Genomic DNA, 20031 nt, shown 5'->3' with positions numbered 1-20031 from the left:
CAAATATATTATCATCTAATCTTTGATAAGGGAGCAAGAAATGTGAAGCAGAGCAAAGAAAACCTCTTTAAGAATGGTGCTGGCAGAACTGGACAGCTACATGCAAAAATATGGGCTCAGACTTCTACCTAACATCATACACAAAAGTCAGATCAAAATGGATTAAAGACCTCAACATCAGACCAGAATCCCTAAGGTACATTGAAGACAAGGTCGGAAAAGCCTTCAGGACATTGAAGTAAAGGTATCTTTAAAGGTGACACAGCATTGGCCAAGCAAGTGGAAACAGAGATAAACAAATGGGACTACCTTAAACTGAGAAGCTTCTGCATCTCAAAAGATACAGTGACCAGAATACAAAGACAATCTATAGAATGGGAAAGGATATTCACCCATACCAATCTAATAAGGGGTTGATATCAAGGATTTGCAAGGCACTGGTTGAACTCTACAAAAAGAACACATCAATCCCATCAGAAAATGGGGCGATGAAATGAACAGAATCTTTTTCAAAGAAGAAATTTGAATGGCCAAAAGACACATGAAAAAATGCTCCTCATCACTAATCATCAGGGAGATGCAGACCAAAACAACGAGATACCACCTCACGCCACAGACTGGCCCACATCCAAAAGATCAAAAGAAACTGTTGTTGGTATGGTTGTGGGGAGAAAGAGACTCTCCTTCACTGCTGAACCAGTGGGAATGCCGACTAGTTCAGTCTTTTTGGAAAACAGCATGGACATTTCTAAAAAAATTAGAAATTGAGCTCCCATTTGACCCAGAAATACCATTCTGGAAATATATCCCAGAAATGCAAAAAAGTATAGTAGAAATGACATCTACACTTGTATGTTCATCGCAGCACTGTTTACAATAGCCAGAATCTGGAGAAAACCCGAACGCCCGAGAACAGATTAGTAGTTAAAGAAACTTTGGTACATCTACACAATTGAGTACTATGAAGCTGTTAGAAAAGATGAAATCATGAAATTTGGATATAGGTGGATCAACATGGAAAGTATCATGTTAAGTGAAATAGTCAGAATGAGAGGGACAGACATAGAAATATTGCACTCATTCATGCAATATAAAGTAACAGAATGGGAGACTAACACCCAAGGCAGCTTAGATAGAGAAGGGACCACCAAGTAAAGGGTGCTTGAACAGCCTGTTCAGGATGGGAGATGCGTGCTGAAAGTAGACTATAGACTGAATATGACGGCCACTTAATACCTGCATTGCAAACCACAACACCCATAAGGAGAGAGAAAGAGAGCAAAAGGGAATGCCCTGCCACAGAGGCGGGGGTGGGGTGGAGAGGACAGGGTGGGGGTGGTGGGAGGGATTCTGGGACCATTGGTGGTATAAAATGGGCACTGGTGGTGGGATGGGTACTCAAACATTGTATGACTGAAATGCAAGCATGAATACTTCACAGTGATTCACTAATAATTTTTTAAAATAAATAAAACTGCTAAGGCTAGAGTGATAGTATATTGGGTGAGGCATTTGCCTTGCACACAACTGACTTAGGTACAATTCACAGCATCTTATATGATCCCCCAAGCACCACCAGGAATGATCCAGTATAGATCCAGGACTAACCCCTGAACATTACTGGATGTAAACACAAAACAAAAGGAAAAAAATTTAAGAAGACTGAGAAACTTTTCATGTCACAAGGAAACTTTGTGGCTCTTAGAACTAAGAATTACTGCACTTAGAACAAGTTTTGCTCTCTTGTTTAGATTCATAGAAGAGCCATATTACAGCTAAATATATCACTGTATCACTCTATCACTGTCACCCCGTTGCTCATCGATTTGCTGGAGCAAGCGCCAGTAACGTCTCCATTCATCCCTATCTCGTTTAGGGCCAGGGGAATGAGGCCCATTATTGTTACTGTTTTTGGCAAATCTAATATGCCATGGGTAGCTTGCAGGCTCTGCTCTGCGAAATTCTGCATAGCTCTCTTCTGAGAGCTTTGTTTTATATTCTATGGATCTTGGCTATTGATGAGATTTCATGGCGCTGGGGGCAGTTTGTGGGTGTGACTGCCAAGCTACTGGGAAATGGGGGATCTGGGTGGAGGAGGCCCAGCTCCGATCCCAGCAAGCTTGGAGATCTGAGCCACGGGTCCCACATACTTGGGTTCCTCTGTCAGTTCCTTCATGCATGAGGCTTGTCTGAGTGTGTGGAGAGTGGCCTTGAGCATGGCTGTGGCTGGGTTCTGAAGGTTTTCAGCTGCTGGGGCTCTGCTTGGGGCGGGGAGGGAAACTCAACCAGCCCCCTCCAAGAGCGCCCCTTTGAAGACAGTCTGGTGTGGGGGCAGGAGGTTCTGCGTCAGGAAAATATAAGGTAAATATAAGGCAGAAAATATATAGATCATAAGGAATTGGCTTACATAATATGGATACTCAGACATCTCTGGTCTGTTGGTCTGTTGTCTACAGGCCAGAGACCAGAAAATAAATTTTTATAGTAACTGTAGAATAATAAAATAGTACAACTTGTTATCATAGTGTAAACATGACTGTAAATTATCTTCAAAATATATTCTTCTCTCCAATGAAAAATTAAGAAAGATATACTAGATGCCAGATGGGATTTAGTGCTTCAGTAATAGAAGCAGTACTTTAAGTTCTAGCCCATGGCCAAAGAGCTGGGGACAAGGGTAGCTGAAGGCAGACGTCCTCATGCAAGGGCAAGAGAACAGTGTCTCAACTCAACACTCATTCTGCAGAAGTTGAACTCTCTTTGAGCCCACATTTTCTTCTGCTGATGTACCTAACAGATTGGGGGATGCTGACCACATTGCCAAGGCAAGAGTGGCTCTACATTCTTCCATCCATCCATCCACCCATTCATCTATGCATACATACATACATAGATCTCAAGTCCATCAAGAAAATTAAGCAGCCCACCAGGTGGGTTTTGCTGTGTTCCCCGAACTAACCTGAGACCAGAGGAGCTCCCCAACCTTTTATTCCCTCTCTTTCTTTTTCTCTCTTCAACTTTTCCCTCTCTCCTAGTAGTTTCTTAACCCTGACAAAGAATTTTCATCTGTTTATGTGGAAGAGAATAAGACAACATCTATCTAATATCAAAACAAATTGTTTTGTGGCGAATGAGGGCACCTGCCCTCCCAGACCCCTAGCGCAGTAAGCAGTGCAAGACTTTGCATCTGACACAGCTTCAATAGCAACCCACTGGCTCCTCTGTTGGTGTCAGAAAGTCTTTTGTTTCTTTTTTTAAATTTTATGTTTATTCATGCTCTCTTTTTTGAGTCTGTCCATTGTCATGCACATGATGATAGATTTAATTGTTAAACTTTAAAAGATAAAACCTCTGTGGTGAGGGTTTCTTACACTCTCTTTTTTTATGCTTATTACTTTTATTTTTTTTTATTAGTTTATTTTTAATTAGAGAGTCATCGTGAGGGTACAGTTACAGATCCATACATCTTTGTGCTCATGCTTCCCCCATACAAAGTTCAATAACCCATCACTTCACCAGTGCCCATTCTCCACCACCCGTAAACCCAACATCCCTCCCCCCCTCCCCAGTCCCGCCTCCCCCCCACCCCACCCTGCCACTATGGCAGGGTATTCCCTTTTGTTCTCTCTCTCTGATTAGGTGTTGTGGTTTGCAATAAAGGTGTTGAGTGGCCATTGTGTTCAGTCTCTAGTCTGTATTCCAACCGCCTCACCCTTCCCCCACATGACCTCCAACCACATTTTACTTGGTGTTCCCTTCTCTGAGTTACCCAGAATGAGAGACCAGCCTCCAAGCCATGGAGACAATCTCCTGGTACTTATTTCTACTATTCTTGGGCGTTAGTCTTATAGTCTATTATTCTATATTCCACAGATGAGTGCAATCTTTCTATGTCTGTCTCTCTCTTTCTGACTCATTTCACTTAGCATGATACTTTCCATGTTGATCCACTTATATGCAAACTTCATGACCTCATTTTTTCTAACAGCTGCATAGTATTCCATTGTATAGATATACCAGAGTTTCTTCAACCAGTCATCTGTTCTAGGGCACTCGGGTTTTTTCCAGATTCTGGCTATTGTAAACAGTGCTGCGGTGAACATATAAGTGCATATGTCACTTCGACTATACTTTTTGGCTTTTTTGGGATATATTCCCAGCAGTGGTATTGCTGGGTCAAGTGGGAGCTCAACCTCTAGTTTTTTGAGAATCGTCCATACTGTTTTCCAAAAGGGCTGAACTAGTTGGCATTTCCACCAGCAGTGTAGAAGGGTCCCTTTCTCCCCACATCCTCTCCAACAGCGGTTGCTTTTGTTCTTTTGGATGTGTGCTAGTCTCTGTGGTGTGAGGTGGTATCTCATGGTTGTTTTGATCTGCATCTCTCTGACGACTAGTGATGTAGAGCACTTTTTCATGTGCCTTTTGGCCATTCTATCTCTTCCTTGGTAAAGTTTCTGTTCATTTCTTCGCCCCATTTTTTGATGGGGTTGGATGTTTTCTTCTTGTAGAGTTCAACCAGTGCTTTATATATATATACCCTTGATATCAACCCCTTATCTGATGGGTATTGTGTAAATATCCTTTCCCATTCTGTAGATACTCTTTGTATTCTGGTCACTGTATCTTTTGCGGTGCAGAAGCTTTTTAGTTTAATGTAGTCCCATTTGTTGATCTCTGTTTTTACTATATTGCTTAGTTCCGTGTCATCTTTGAAGATACCTTTATCTTCAATATCCTGGAGGGTTTTGCCGACCTTGTCTTCAATGTACCTTATGGTTTGTGGTCTGATGTTGAGGTCTTTAATCCATTTTGATCTGACTTTTGTGCATGGTGTCAGGTCGAGTTCTAAGCCCATTTTTTTGCATGTGATTGTCCAGTTGTGCCAGCACCATTTGTTAAAGAGACTTTCCTTGCTCCACTTCACATCTCTTGCTCCTTTATCAAAGATTAGATGATCATACATTTGAGGTTGTGTGTGGGGATATTCCACCCTGTTCCATTGGTCTGCAGCTCTGCCTTTGTTCCAGTACCATGCTGTTTTAATTGTTACCGCTTTGTAGTAGAGTTTAAGGTTGGGGAGGGTGATGCCTCCCATCATCTTTTTCCCAAGAATTGTTTTAGCTATCCGTGGGCGTTTATTGTTCCATATAAATTTCAGGATTGCTTGCTCCACTTCTTTGAAGAATGCCATGGGTATCCCTATAGGGATCGCGTTAAATCTGTATAATGCTTTTGGGAGTATTGCCATTTTGACAATGTTTATTCTCCCTATCCATGAGCAGGGGATATGGTTCCATTTCCTCATGTCCTCTTTTATTTCATGGAGTAGAGTTATATAGTTTTCTTTGTAGAGGTCCTTTACTTCTTTAGTTAAGCTGATTCCAAGATATTTGATTTTCTGGGGCACAATTGTGAATGGGATTGCTTTTTTCATGTCCCTTTCCTCTGTCTCATTGTTTGCATATAGGAAGGCCATGGACTTTTGGGTATTGATTTTATAGCCTTCGACTTTACTGTATAGGTTCACACTCTCTTTTTTTATAATTTATTTATTTTTAATTAGTGATTCACCGTGAGGGTACAGTTACAGATTTATACATTTTTGTGCTCATGTTTCCCCCATACAAATTTCGAGAGCTCGTCCCTTCACCAGTGCCCATTCTCTACCACCAGTAAACTCAGCATCCCTCCCACCCTCCCCAGTCCCGTCTCCCCCCACCCCACCCTGTCACTATGGCAGGGTATTCCCTTTTGTTCTCTCTCTCTGATTAGGTGTTGTGGTTTGCAATAAAGGTGTTGAGTGGCCATTGTGTTCAGTCTCTAGTCTACATTCAGCACGCGTCACCCTTCCCCCGCATGACCTCTGACCACATTTTACTTGGTGTTCCCTTCTCTGAGTTGCCCGGAATGAGAGACCAGACTCCAATCCATGGAGTCAACCTCCTGGTACTTATTTCTACTATTCTTGGGTGTTAGACTCCTAGTCTATTATTCTATATTCCACAGATGAGTGCAATCTCTCTATGTCTGTCTCTCTCTTTCTGACTCATTTCACTTAGCATGATACTTTCCATGCTGATCCACTTATATGCAAACTTCATGACTTCATTTTTTCTAACAGCTGCATAGTATTCCATTGTATAGATGTACCAAAGTTTCTTCAACTAGTCATCTGTTCTAGGGCACTCGGGTTTTTTCCAGATTCTGGCTATTGTAAACAGTGCTGCGATGAACATATAAGTGCAGATGTCATTTTGACTATACATGTTTGCTCCTCTGGGATATATTCCCAGCAGTGGTATTGCTGGGTCAAATGGGAGCTCAACCTCTAGTCTTTTGAGAATCGTCCATATTGTTTTCCAAAAAGGCTGAACTAGTTGGCATTCCCACCAGCAGTGTAGAAGGGTCCCTTTCTCCCCACATCCTCTCCAACAGTCTCACACTCTCTTGTGGCAGTGCTCGCACCACATGCTTCACTGTGGTTCTCGTATACCTGGCATGAGCACCTGTAACTTTTCAGTGGTCGGTGTGGTGGTCACACTGAATGACACTCAGAGGTGGTGGCCCTCAGACAGGAGGCACGTCAGAGATGCCACTCCCAACCTCACTCCTTCAAGGCAGCACCTCACCAAAAAGACACACTCCTGGGCCCAGAAAGGGAAAATTCTTTCGGGCAGAAGGAATATGGGTTTCTCTGTCATCGGCATTGTAGAGGTTGAACGTTGAAGTTGGAATTTCCTAATTAATCTTCAGTTCTGTGTGATGCATATGAAAGTGCTTTTGAATCTAAGAAAGGTTTTCAGGATTAAAAAACACTTTTTCTGATAACTTTATTTTTATTGTTGTCCAAGTAATTTATTGGAAAGGTCTTAGCTTTTCACAAGATTTCATTTTCTTTCTATGTTATCATTCCACAAATATGGTTACAAATGCCCATTCACAAATTGCTCTTCTCTTTGGTGAAAGATTAATAAGGAAAGAATGGTAGAAAAATAAAATAATTGTTAGATGCATTCTTTTTCACCATGTCAAATATTTCTGATGAAAGTTATTTTCCCTTCCACTTTTCACCTTGATTAGAAAGTCTTTTCCAAATAAATAAATCTTGAAAGTTACTTGATATGTTTTCAACATAAGCCAGATAACATGACGAATTTCTCTGTTAGAGCTTTGCCTCATCGGCTAGAGCAATAGTTCAGTGGGTAGGGCACTTCCCTTGCAAGCAGCCACCTCATTTTCAGTCTCTGGCACCAACTATAGGACCCCAAGCCTCACCAGAGTGGTGAAGCTCAGAGCCAAGAGTAAGCCCTGAGCACCACTGGGAGAAGTTTCAAAGCAACAACAATAGAAGAGACCTTGGCCTCTTTTACTACAAAAGAATAGTTGGACTCATTTATTTAAACTTAAAACAAAAGCTCCAGCTTCCATCTCCACCCCCTTCCAGCAGCACTGCTGCAGCTGAAGACATCCGGAGCCTAGCCACAGCCATGCTCAAGGCCCTTCTCCACAGGTTCGTAAGAGCCTCATGCATGAAGGTACCGGCAGAGGAACCCAGGTGTGTGGGACCCGGGGCTGAGACCTCCAAGCCTGCTCGGATTGGGACTGGGCCTCTTCTGCTCAGATTTTCCATTTTCCAGTAGCTAGGTGGTCACACCCAGGGACTTCCCCCAGGACCTTGTAATCCCACCAATGGCCCACATCCAGAGACTATAAAACCAAGCTCACAAAGACATCTTAAAGCTTAGTTCTCCCTCTGGGAGATCAATGGTATGATGATGATGATGATGAAGAAGAAGAAGAAGAAGAAGAAGAAGAAGAAGAAGAAGAAGAAGAAGAAGAAGAAGAAGAAGAAGAAGAAGAAGAAGAAGATGATGATGATGATGATGATGATGATGATGATGATGATGATGAAAACAAAAAGAAAATTATGTATCCAAGGTCATCCACTGTACCATCTGTGGAATCCCTATACTAAAAGTATTTTGTGTTGAGCCCGAGATTATTAAATATGTGGTTAAGTTTTTGAGCACTGAGTGACAATATACTTTTCATGAACAAAATCTTGAAGTATGTAGAAGTTTAAAATTTCCAATTCTCTTTGAGAGGACAGAGTTGGCATTTTTAACTGAACTATTTTATATCTCACTTGTTACTGTTCTTTAATTATGTCTTGTATAAGTTTCCAGACACAATCATTCTCAATTCAATCCATTGCTTAGGTTCTTTGTTTTGAAAAGGATCACCACTAATACCCTTCTGTAAGAAAAGACTGAGTTCACTAGGTCCAAAATCTTAATAGACTGTTGGTACCATGAAAGTGTTTAGAGACTGCTAACTGAAAATACCTACTACATGCTCTGCTTATTTTCAACCTGTTTTTCTTCTTTACCTACATAACAGTTGCATTCTTAAAAGCCTCTACCTCCCTTTACACAGAAACCTACCAAGGAACAGATCCCTCCCTGGTTCCTGAAGGTTTATTTCAGGTGTATTACCTCCCTGGCAAGCATGGATGTGATCAGGGCTAATAACTTGATCTGATCTCAGCCATCAACTATTCCCTAAGAGTGCTGAAACTGGGAGAAAAAATCTGAACCCCATTCCATCTGATGACAAGGTTGAGAAACATTAAATACTCATATTTCTGCTCAGCAGAAATGTGACCTGAGATGGAAAGTGGGCCTTTAAGGGGAACTCAGTGAAGAGATAGTGATATGTCCTGGGTGTTCTTGACCTCAGGGTCCTACAGTCTTGGCTGCCACTCTTGAATGACCGCCTTTAGACAAAACATCCCTATTTCCATATCATCTAGCTCAAGGATAAATTGCAACCAATTCACCAAAATGCACTGAGCAACTGACATTGATGTGTATTTAACAATGATACTTAGTGCAAAGATTTTTTTTTTAATTTTATTTCATTAACTACTCTAACCCCGTATTGAACGGCATCACTTTAACTTATTTTCAAAGGCATTTGAACTTCCATCCATCATTCAAAATGCAAGAACAGAAGAGGACTATGTTTTTCATTTTCAAATGAGATTTCCCACTTTAACTGAAAAACAAAAAGTAAAGTACATAGAATGTGCAAGTGCATGTAACATTAGAATTTGAAAGTGTGGGCTGGAGCAGTAGCACAGCAAGTAGGGCGTTTGCCTTGCACGCAGCCGACCCAGGTTCAATTCTCAACATCCCTTATGGTCCCCTGAGCACCACCAGGATTAATTCCTGAGTGCAGAGCCAGGAATAACCCCTGTGCATTGCTGGGTGTGACCCCAAAAGCAAAAACCAAACCAAAAAAAAAAAAAGAATATGTAAGTGTATGTTCTGTTTTCTGTTTTGGCTTAACTTCATTGTGAAGCTCCTGGTAGTAGCTCTAGGTTTTTCTTCTCAGATTCCTGCAGCAAATAATCACTTAAGTAATAGATTCTCTAGAAATATTAATATTTTTGTTCTTTTCTACTTTTGTTCCTGCAAAAGTACGTTTATAAGTAATGATCTCACAGTCTTCCAGAAACTTTCATTCCAACGCAAACAATACATCCAAAAAGCTGATATTTGTGTATTCCTGATCTGGTGTCTGTTTTGCATAAAATGCTTTACTCTGAGAAAACAAACATTCTTCTTGGTAAAAAGCTGTGGAAAAATGGGTCCAGATTGCTAGAAAAGCAGATAGGTCTCTTGCCTTGTACACAGCCCACCTGTGTTTGATCCCCAGAACCCCACCCCATGTCATCCCCTAAGTTTTCCAGGAGTGATCATAGAGCACAGAGCCAGGAGTAAGACCTGAGCACTGCCAGGTGTGACCACAAAAACAAATCAAAAAACGCTGTGGAAAATAAATGTATATTTTATTAATTGTCAACTTTGGAATGGAAAGGCATTGATCATAGGCAAGTATCTTTTTAGCTATCTCAATATATACAATGGAAACTTTCATTCAAGTCCTATGGTCATGTTTTCAAATTTTCAATATTTGATATGAATTCTTACAACATAAGAAGAACTTGACCAATCTTACCTGATATTTTGCTGACACATTGACCATTATTCAACTGTAGGAAGTAATCAGGGGAAGACTCCATTTAATCTGGCTACCACCCTAAACAAATTTCTTTGCTAGGTAGCATCACTGGGTCCTAGATGTCTATTCATGCCTAGCAAAACAGGGAAGGGAAAATAAGAGGTGCTTTCCAGAATAACCTAAATATCTCTTTACTTAACTTACTCATCCTTAGAGTGTTACCAAAGAAGAAAAATATGTATTTTAAGTATTGTCTTGCTGCTGCAAAATCCATGCAATTAAAGTATGAAAACCAAAACCCAAAGTGTGGACTATTAAAGTTTATGAGATAAAGATGTCAGAGCACATAAGCGGTGATTTTTCTAATATGTGTAGCACCGTCTAGGCAATTACACAGCTTGCAACACATTCTATTTTCTGTCTATTCATGTTCTTAAAGAGTAAGACCAGCAAATCATGCCCGCCTAAGAAGTTTCCGGCTCAAAACCCCTTGTCTCTTATTATTGCTTCAAATTTCCCATTTCAGTGTCATTGTGTACATCCAACCAAAGTCTACTCAATTTTCAGTTGAATTCCATAAAGAATTGAAAATGGATTTTTTTAAAGGCCAACTGTCATGTGTATGGGGGCATTTCAACCGGAAAGAGGCCTATTAACTATTTATGGAAACCTTTATTTTTTAGTTCCCCACACATCAGAGTTCAAATTAAACCACCCTACCAAGAAAGACGTGTTATCACAGGTAACATTCTACGATTACTGATTCTGTTCTAGAGTGCCATGAATAGATGGAAATAATTTCACATACCAGACTAGAATTTACGGTAAACTCTCAAGCAATCTGCCATAACTTTAGTCTTCTCAATAACCCTTTAAATCTTGCAGACAAACCAGTCCAGTGACATAAATGGAAGCCAAAAAGATATTCCAGTGGTTAAGGTGCTTGTTTTTCAAACAGCTGGCCTGAGTTCAATCCTCCTCACCCCATGTCATCCCTTGGGCCTCATCAGGAGTGATCCCTGAGCACAGAGCCAGGAGTAAGCTCACAGGAGAACTGGATGTGACCCTTCCCCCAAATAAATAGCAACAACAACAACAACAGCAACAACAAGATGATGTGGATCAAACTATTTTTTTTAATTTGTGAATTCACATATTTTAATCCATAGTGTCTGAACAGTCCAAAGTATAATACCATCGGCTAACGAAGAGTGAGCTGTTTTGGTGTTTGCTTTGCTTTCCTCTCTTTTAATGATGACCTCCCCCTGTAGGAGAGCGACCCAGCAAACTCACTGTGTGTGCTACTCCTCAAAAACAGCTGTATTTTCCCTTCCAATTAATGCTTTGATTTGCTCAATTCTATCACAGAGTTTAGGTGTGAAATTCCAAGTCCACTTCCCTGCTGCTTAATCGATGAGGATATTCTGTGTGCCAAATTATGTTCCTTGCAAATTATGCAAGCTGGGACAGAGTGAGGGCTAGAGGGACAGGAACAGGGCTCTTGGTTCCGAGTTACCTAGTGGGCCACCTGCCTCCATAGGCGTTCATGCAGAGTTACTCGAAGGATCTTCATTTTTATATCCATAAGAAAATTACAGGTCATTCTCGTTTCTATGGACAAAAGCAATTATGTACTCCCCACCTGAACTTTGAAAATGATTTAGTCCTGTTTTCATGTATGTAGCTGGGGAAAAGCAAATAAACATGACTTGGCAATAGAATGTTCAAGTTGAACAGGAGAAGTACTTGAGTCAGGTTTGGCTTATTTCTCTAGGGTACAATAGCAGATTCTCTTTAAATTTTATGGGATAAGATTTCCAGAGGCTGCCTTCCCCATGTGGGTGCAGAAAGGTTTGAGGGTTATTTGCTTAGGACTTTCAGTGGAGCTGATGTGGCAAATTCTTTTTCCTGGTGGCCTCGTGGCTCTGCAGAGGCAAGTTCTTTAATTCAGGGGTACTGTCACGAGAAGGTCCTCAGCAGAGGAGCTTGAGCCAGAGTCACAGGACAGAGAATAAACGCAGTTCTGCCCGCTAAACAGAAGCAATCGAAGTACATTTCAACAAAATGCTTCCAAAGGTCAGAGCAGTCATTAACGAGAGTGTATTTTTTTCTTTTTATAAAGTCACCTTTGAACATCCTTTCTTAGATCATATTTCGTATTACTTGCAAGGAAAAATAGTTTTATTGCCTGTGCTGAAGGCTTAGAAGAAGAGGATTTATATCGACCTGATAATTATCTTTTCACCTACACTCCTAGAATAAAGAGAAATTCAGTGCAAGTACAAAAAAATTAATTTCACTCACTTCTGATGGTCTAGATAATAATAATCAGCTCAGATACCAAGCCAAAAGAAAAGTGTGTGTGTCTCTGTGTATGTGGTGTGTGTAAAGAGAGGTGTGCTATCATACACAATTGACTGGGAAAATGTTAAATGAACTTATTCCAATTATTTACTTCCATTTAACCTAACAGAAGATTATAGTGAGGATGAAGGCTAGACTGTGAAATTGCAAAGTCGAAGCATCTCTATTTAGCCTCAAAGAGGTGGTGGGTTTTGCATTTCCTCACCTCTCTCCCTCTTATGCTCCAGAGAGCCCTGTGTGTTAGGAGTACTGCATAGCCCCTGACACACTCAACTTCACCCAGGCCCCACCCTGTCTCACCTGGGTGATAAACATGGAGAAGCGGTGTGCACAGCCTGGACACACTTGCAAACACACTCTGCACACGAGTCAGAGTGGACACTTTCCTCTACGGCATCTGCAGATACAGAGCCTAAGAAAGCGACGCACTGCAATGCTGCAACTCCCTGTTGTCGTTAGGAGCAGCGGGAAAAGAATGCAATGGAGATGTGAGCTAAGAACCTTTCAGTGCCTGCAGTGCAAACCATAATGCCCAGAAGGAAAGAGAGAAAAAGAAAAATGTCTTGCCAAAGAAGCAGGCTGGGCGTGGGATAGTGGGGGGAAAATTGGGGACAGTGGTGGTGGGAAATGTACACTGGTGAAGAGACAAGTGGAGCGACATTGTGTGACTGAAACCTAATCATGAACAACTTTTTAACTGCGTATCTCACGGTGGTTCAATTAAAAAAAAATAAATCATAAAAGTCAGCCAGCCAGAGAGTCTTAATATCCTCAACCCCCGTCCCATGATCTGCAGTTACTAATAAAATAGAAAGTCTATTTGAACGTTGGGCATCCTTCCCTAAAGACCCCAATTGCACACTAGAAGAAAAGGTGAAATTACTTTAAAATGAAAGACGCTCCTTGGGGCTGGAGTGATAGCATAGCGGGTAGGGCATTTGCCTTGCACGCAGCCGACCCGGGTTCAAATCCCAGCATCCCATACGGTCCCCTGAGCACCACCAGGGGTGATTCCTGAGTGCAGAGCCAGGAGTAACCCCTGTGCATTGCCAGGTGTGACCCAAAAACCAAAAAAAAAAAAAAAGAAAGAAAGACGCTCCTTAAAATAATATCCGCCGACCAGCTCGGTGACTGGGAGAGATAGGACCAGCGGGGACCGACAGCTTCCAGCAGCAGGACACCAAGTGGGATGGGCAGGTGCAGGGCAGCTGCTCCCTGCAGCCACATAAGAAGCAGCGCCTCGGTACTGAGCATCTCTTGGTTGTCACTTCATGTCAAGCCGTGATCTGGAGTCCCCAGCACATGGTACAGAGAAGGAATGGACAAGTGTCCTCACGCAGCAACCCAGCACCTGCTCACACAGAACGGCTGTCAAAGCTGCCAGTCCTGGGCACTGAGTGCTGGCCCATCTTCTCCTTTTTAACCCTTGCATTTCCAGACAGGCCAAGCTTACGTCCATCTGAGACTATGTGTGTTTGCTTTTCCTGCCTATCGGACTGTTTTCTCCCCCAAACGGGTGTGATTTGTTCCTTTGGTTAATGTTTCTGCTCCCAAAGCATTTTTTTCCCTTGGCTACCATGTCTGACATCCTCCCTGGCCCTCCCAATCTCAAACTCTCTATCAGCAGTGCGTTCCCCAGTGGCGCTTTCAAAAACAGAGAGATGCCCACATTCTGGGTTCCATCCATGAGGTCTGATTTGGAAAAGGGACTTTGCAGATTCAGTAAGAAGCTTGTGGAAAAATATGAGGCAACGGCTCAGCAAGATGCTACCCCAAGTTTGAGATCCTGGAAAATATAGATGCTGGAAGAAGCAAGGAAGAATTTTTCCGGGAGTGCTCAACAGGAATGGGCCTGCCCACATCTTGGTTTCAGAGTTCTGGCCTCCAGAACTGGGAGGGAATATGTGTGTGCTGATTTAAGCCACCACACTTGCGGTCATTTGTTACAGCAGCTTTGAGAAACTGACAGAGTTTCATTCCATCTTTTCTTCCTAGTGATCCCACTATCCATCATGTGGTGCTGGCTTCCCCGTTCCCCTCCTCCCCTCGATGTGTGTGAAGGGAGTTTATCTGTTTTGTTGGGTGATGTTTCCCAGAGACGAGAAGAGTGTTCAGCACACAGCAGTCACTCCGTAAGAATATGTGAATTGTGAATGAATATCTGCCTCTTCCCTAACTCTGTGGGTGTTTCTCGGTGGGAGCCATTTGCTGAGAAGGCATTGGGCTTTGTTTCTCCTCTTCTTTCTCATCTCTAAGCCAGGATGGTCCAGAATATTCGAATTTCTCTACACCCTCCTATGTCTATGCTGTTCCTTGAAACATTAGAAGTTCTGCCGAAATAATCAAAGAATTCTCCCATTTTGAGGCACCATTATTCACCAGCTACCTCTGTGATTCAATGATGTTGAATTCAGCATGAAAAATCACTGTCACTGCCATCCCGTTGCTCATCGATTTGCTTAAGCAGGCACCAATAACGTCTCCATTGTGAGACTTGTTGTTACTGTTTTTGGCATACCGAATACGCCACGGGTAGCTTGCCAGGCTCTACCGTGCAGGCTAGATACTCTCGGTAGCTTGCCGGGTTCTCTAAGAGGGGCAGAGGAATTAAACCTGGGTCGGCCGCATGCAAGGCAAACGCCCTACACGCTGTGCTATCACTCCCAGCATGAAAAATACTATGTGGAAACTTTGCTGCTGGCTTTCTGGTAGCACTCATGTTGATTGTGATCAGGAGTCCATGGCTCAACATTTTCTGGTTAAATCTCATCAGGCTGCTCTGGATACAGGCTTATTTATTTTCTGGGCAGAGACAGCTTACAGGAGCTAAAGGTCAGACATCTTCTGATGGGTAGCTACTGTCTAATGCCTTCAAGATGACCAGGGGTCAGTTCTCTGAACTATACAGACAGAAAGAGCAATGGTCAGTGATACATTTGTGGGATAAGCAGAGAGATGGTGCAAATCAGACAGCAACACTGGCACGTGAGCCCCGACAGACTGTCTCTGACACAGGAGCTGAAGGAGAGCAGGAGGTGAGTCTCTGAATTGTTCTGAGCTGTGTAGGCTCGGCCTTATCAGGTGTGACAGCACAGGAGAAAATGGGGGAAAAGATTCCCGGAGCAATTAATCTCCTTGGGAAATGGGACACAAGAGCAAAGGAAATCATTGAAAGTGAAATTGCTGAAACTAGAAGTCACATGAAATGTGGGGAGAGACTTTTTTTTTAGAAGATAAAAAGGATTCACTGGGGAAGCCAGTAGCAGGGAGGAAAGAGGTCATGCCTAGGGATGCTCAAGGCAGGCCTTGAGAACCGTGGGGCGGCAGGTCTGGCAAGCCTGCTGTTCTCATTCTAAGTCAACATCTAAGATTTTGTTTTTTTTGCTTTTTGGGTCACACCTGGCGATGCACAGGGGTTACTCCTGGCTCTGCACTCAGGGATCACTCCTGGAAATGCTCAGAGGACCATATGGGATGCTGGGAATCGAACCCGGGTCGGTTGCATGCAAGGCAAATGCCCTACCCGCTGTGCTATTGCTCCAGCCCCTCAACATCTAAGACTTAAGGACACTGAGTGGCCTCCTCATAACCTCAGAGAAAGGCTGAGATCTCAAAGCCACAAATTCAAGTGGTGTGTCAAAATGGAGCATGAGCAAAAATGTGAATAGTTGCCTTTTCCAAAATTGTCCTGGTCTGTGATGTATCACTTCATCACTGTCATCCCGTTGTTCGTTGATTTACTCGAGTGGCACCAGTAACATCTCTATTCCTCCCAGCCCTGAGATTTTAGCAGCCTCTAAACCTTACTCATCTTTCCCAATGATTGGAGGCTCTTTCAAGGTTAGGGGAATGAAACCTATCATTACTGGTTTTGGCATACTGAATATGCCACGGGTAGCTTTCCAGTCTCTACCCCTGTAGGCAGAATACTCTCAGTAGCTCTCTGAGAGGTATATAATATATATATATATCATATATCATATGCCTTTATATACCTCACTCTATGATTTGTTTCCTACTGTCTTAACTCCATCAATATGGTGTGGTAATTATGGAAAATGGATAGGAAGTGCCTTATAATGTATCGAGAAAGCGGCCTTGAGTGTGTCGGTGGTTGGGTAGTGGAGGTCCGTTGCTGGGGCTGGGTCTCTTGGGGCAGGGAGGGTTCACACCCACACCCTTCTGGGGCACCCTAAATGAAATCAGCCTGGCGCAGAGTTCCAGGTCTGTGATGTATCATTTGTATCACTTGTCATCCTGTTGATCTTCCATTTGTTCGAGTGGGCACCAGTAACATCTCCATTTATCCCTGTCATGTGTTAGTGTAGCCCACTGGTATCTGCCCGCTCCAAGAACACGAAGAGCCTCAAACCATTCATTCGGGGGTTTGACGAAGAAGCCTAACCATCTCATAGGTGGGCGGCCACGCGGTCTTTTGATATCCTGTGGAATCCATTCGATAATAGCTCTAGTCCAGAAGTCATATCTAAATCGCATTACATGTCCAATGCATCTAATTTTTGACGTCTTGGCAAATGAGACAGTATCCCTGATTCTTGATCGTCGACGGAGGTCAGAACTCCAGATTCCTTCTCTCACTTGAGTGAAATGTGATATTCCAAGCATAGCTCTTTCGATTCCTCTTTGTGATACCCGAACAGTGTTCTCGTCCTAATTTCGTAGGGCCCAGGTCTCTGAGGCATATGTTAGTGCAGGAAGAACAATGGAGTCAAAAAGATGTGCTGGGAGCTGAAGTTTCTTCATCCTCTTAACAATGTCTTCGATGCTCTTGAAGGCATTCTAAGCTGCTCTCTTCCTCCTGCACAGTTCTGGCACCAAGTCGTTCCTCATGTTGAGTTCTCAACCCAGGTACACATAACTGCTGCATTCAGTGATGTTTGTTCCGTTAAGAGCAAATGGAACATCTGGGACTAGTTTGTTTTTCATGGACATTATTTTGGTGAGATTCAGCTGACCCTTTCGACACTCACGGTCGAAGTCGGCCAGCGTTTGTGCCACTTGACTAATGTTTGGTTTTATTAGAACAATGTCATCAGCAAAGCGGAGGTGGTGTAGTTGCTGACTATCTATCTTCACTCCCATTCCTTCCTATTCCAGTCATCGCATGATGTTCTCAAGGGTGGCACTGGATAGTTTCGGTGAAATGGTACACCCTGCCGAACACTTCTCTTTACATCAATGATTACTTCCTTGTAGAATGGTGAGATCCCAGTGGTGAATCCATAATACAGCTCACGAAGGATCCTGATGTACTGAGTTTGAATTCCCTGTTTTGCTAGAGCATCGATGACCGCTTCAGTCTCAACACAATCAAAGGCCTTCTTTAAATCGATGAATGTTAGACAGAGCGTCATCTCGAACTCTTATGAAACTTCAATGAGCTTGATAATCTTGTGGATATGGTCAATTGTGCTGAATCCTTTTTGGAACCTGGCTTGCTCACATGGTTGTCCTTCGTCTAGTGGGTCTAGGATGATGCCACATAAAATCTGAATAGATCTTTCTCTCTCACAGACACCAGGGCTGACACATAGAAATGAACCGTTTTGGCTACACATGGAGCCCAGAAACACCCAGAATAGGAGCCCTGATGTGCTGGACAAAATAGTTCATCCAGGCAAGATTCCTTTATCCAAATGAGAATCCTTTGAATTCAAGCAAGTCACTTTAAATAAGACACACAAGACTTCTGAGAACTAGCACAGGGATTAAGGTATGAAGCCAACCCTGATTCCATCTGTGGCACCACATGGTCCACCAGGTGTCCTGGGAATAGGCCACGGGGCCCCTCGCACCACCTGAGTAGGCTGGGTAATCTGTACCGACTCGGCCCTTCATCCCTGGACCCAACCTGGTTGTTCAAGTACCACCAGAAGGGGCGCCCTAGAGAAAGTGGGCCCCGGCAGCCTCACCCACACCCCACAGCTGCCACCATGCCGATGACTCGACTCCACTGCTTCACAACTAATCACTGAACAGCAAACGAACCAACAAAAATCCCAGGTAAACCCTTTTCAGGCTGAGACCTCTGGGGTCTTCTTAAAGTGGGTGCAGGCAGCTCCCCTTCCCTCCACCTCCACTCCCACCTAGGCCCCCGGGATTCTGGAAACCCCAGCAGGGAAATCCACATTCCACGGTCACTGCCATGCATACTCATCCGTCCAGTTCTACAGATCCTGGGGTTTCTGGAGCAACACCTACAAATTCCAAATCCCACCAGGAACACACTAAATTAGATGGGAAAGTAACCGAGAAACCAATAAATCTCAAAATAAACAAAAATAACAGCACAGGGGGGCGGAGTGTTAGTACAGCAGGTAGAGCGTTTGCCTTCCACGGCTGACCCAGGTTTGATCCCCAGCATCCCATAAGGTCCTCCAAGCCCTGACAGGAGAAATTCCCTAGTACAGAGCCAGGACTAAGGGACATCACCAGGTATGGTCCAAAATCAAAACATAGAAAAATACAGACAAAAAACAACAGAGAACACTCAACTAGCAACAGTTTAGTAAAGGACTTAATGACCCCATGTGAAATATAGCAATTTTCATAAATTTTCTTTTACTGGAGTATTTTTTGATAATTCATTATTCACTTAGTTGTAAGAGAAATAAAAAATAATTTTTTTGTCTGATAAGGGCTGGGGGTGGTAGAGAAATTGGGGATATTGGTGGAAGGAAGATAACTCTGGTTGTGGGATTGAGGTTGCAACATTAAATGCCCATAACAAATGTATCACAAACAGCATTATAAAATAAAGTTAATAGAGATAATAATAATCAAAAGAAGAACCCCTAGATTATCATCCCCTCCTAAGAACTGCATGTGGCATAGATAGATTATATACATATATGCATATATTTCAGATTGATAACATGAAAATAAATAAGGCAGGTAAACATTCAGAATATATTCCTTCGGAGCATGAATATGTTTTACATATAATCATTTTTGCACATAAATAAATGAATGGGCACCTACAAGAAGGTGTTCAATGATCATACATATCTCACTCATTTATCATTTCATTTGTTGCTATGTCTTTTAAGACAGTCAAATATCATGATCCGTGTCATTTTAATTGAATAATTTATCCAAGACCTTTACAGATTCTATCTGTTGAGCCTCATCATCTGAAAAGATCAGATATTTAGCAGTTTCAGTTTATCTAGGTTAAGTGCAGGCATTTCTGAATGACTTTTGTTCTATCAAAACTCCCAAAATACAACAAATAATTCAAAAACAACATACCACTAGAATAAAATCAAAACAAAGACCTCAGTATGTCCATATTCCTTTCTTATTTCATGAAGCAAACATGTGAATGATTTATAAAAAATGATGAAAGAAGGATAACAAAAAGGAACCCTCTTAAAACGCATCCTTATTCTGAGTCTTTCTGAGAATTGCCCCTTTCAACAATGTTTCTTGGAGTTTCCTTTGGCACTATCTTCAGAAACATAAGTAACATACCTATCAACTGACTCCATGCCACAGAGTTCACGGGTTTATTAGTCTACTCTTTTAGCTAACCCTTCTCAGACTCATTTCCCTGACCCCCCATCCCCCATCACCATCCCTGGTCTGGAAACTGTTTCACAATATCATATCTATAGCGGT

Source organism: Sorex araneus, chromosome 1 (assembly GCF_027595985.1).
Source record: "Sorex araneus isolate mSorAra2 chromosome 1, mSorAra2.pri, whole genome shotgun sequence".
Taxonomy (NCBI): domain Eukaryota; kingdom Metazoa; phylum Chordata; class Mammalia; order Eulipotyphla; family Soricidae; genus Sorex; species Sorex araneus.
The sequence above is the reverse complement of the archived record's forward strand: the minus strand, read 5'-3'. Positions refer to the sequence as shown.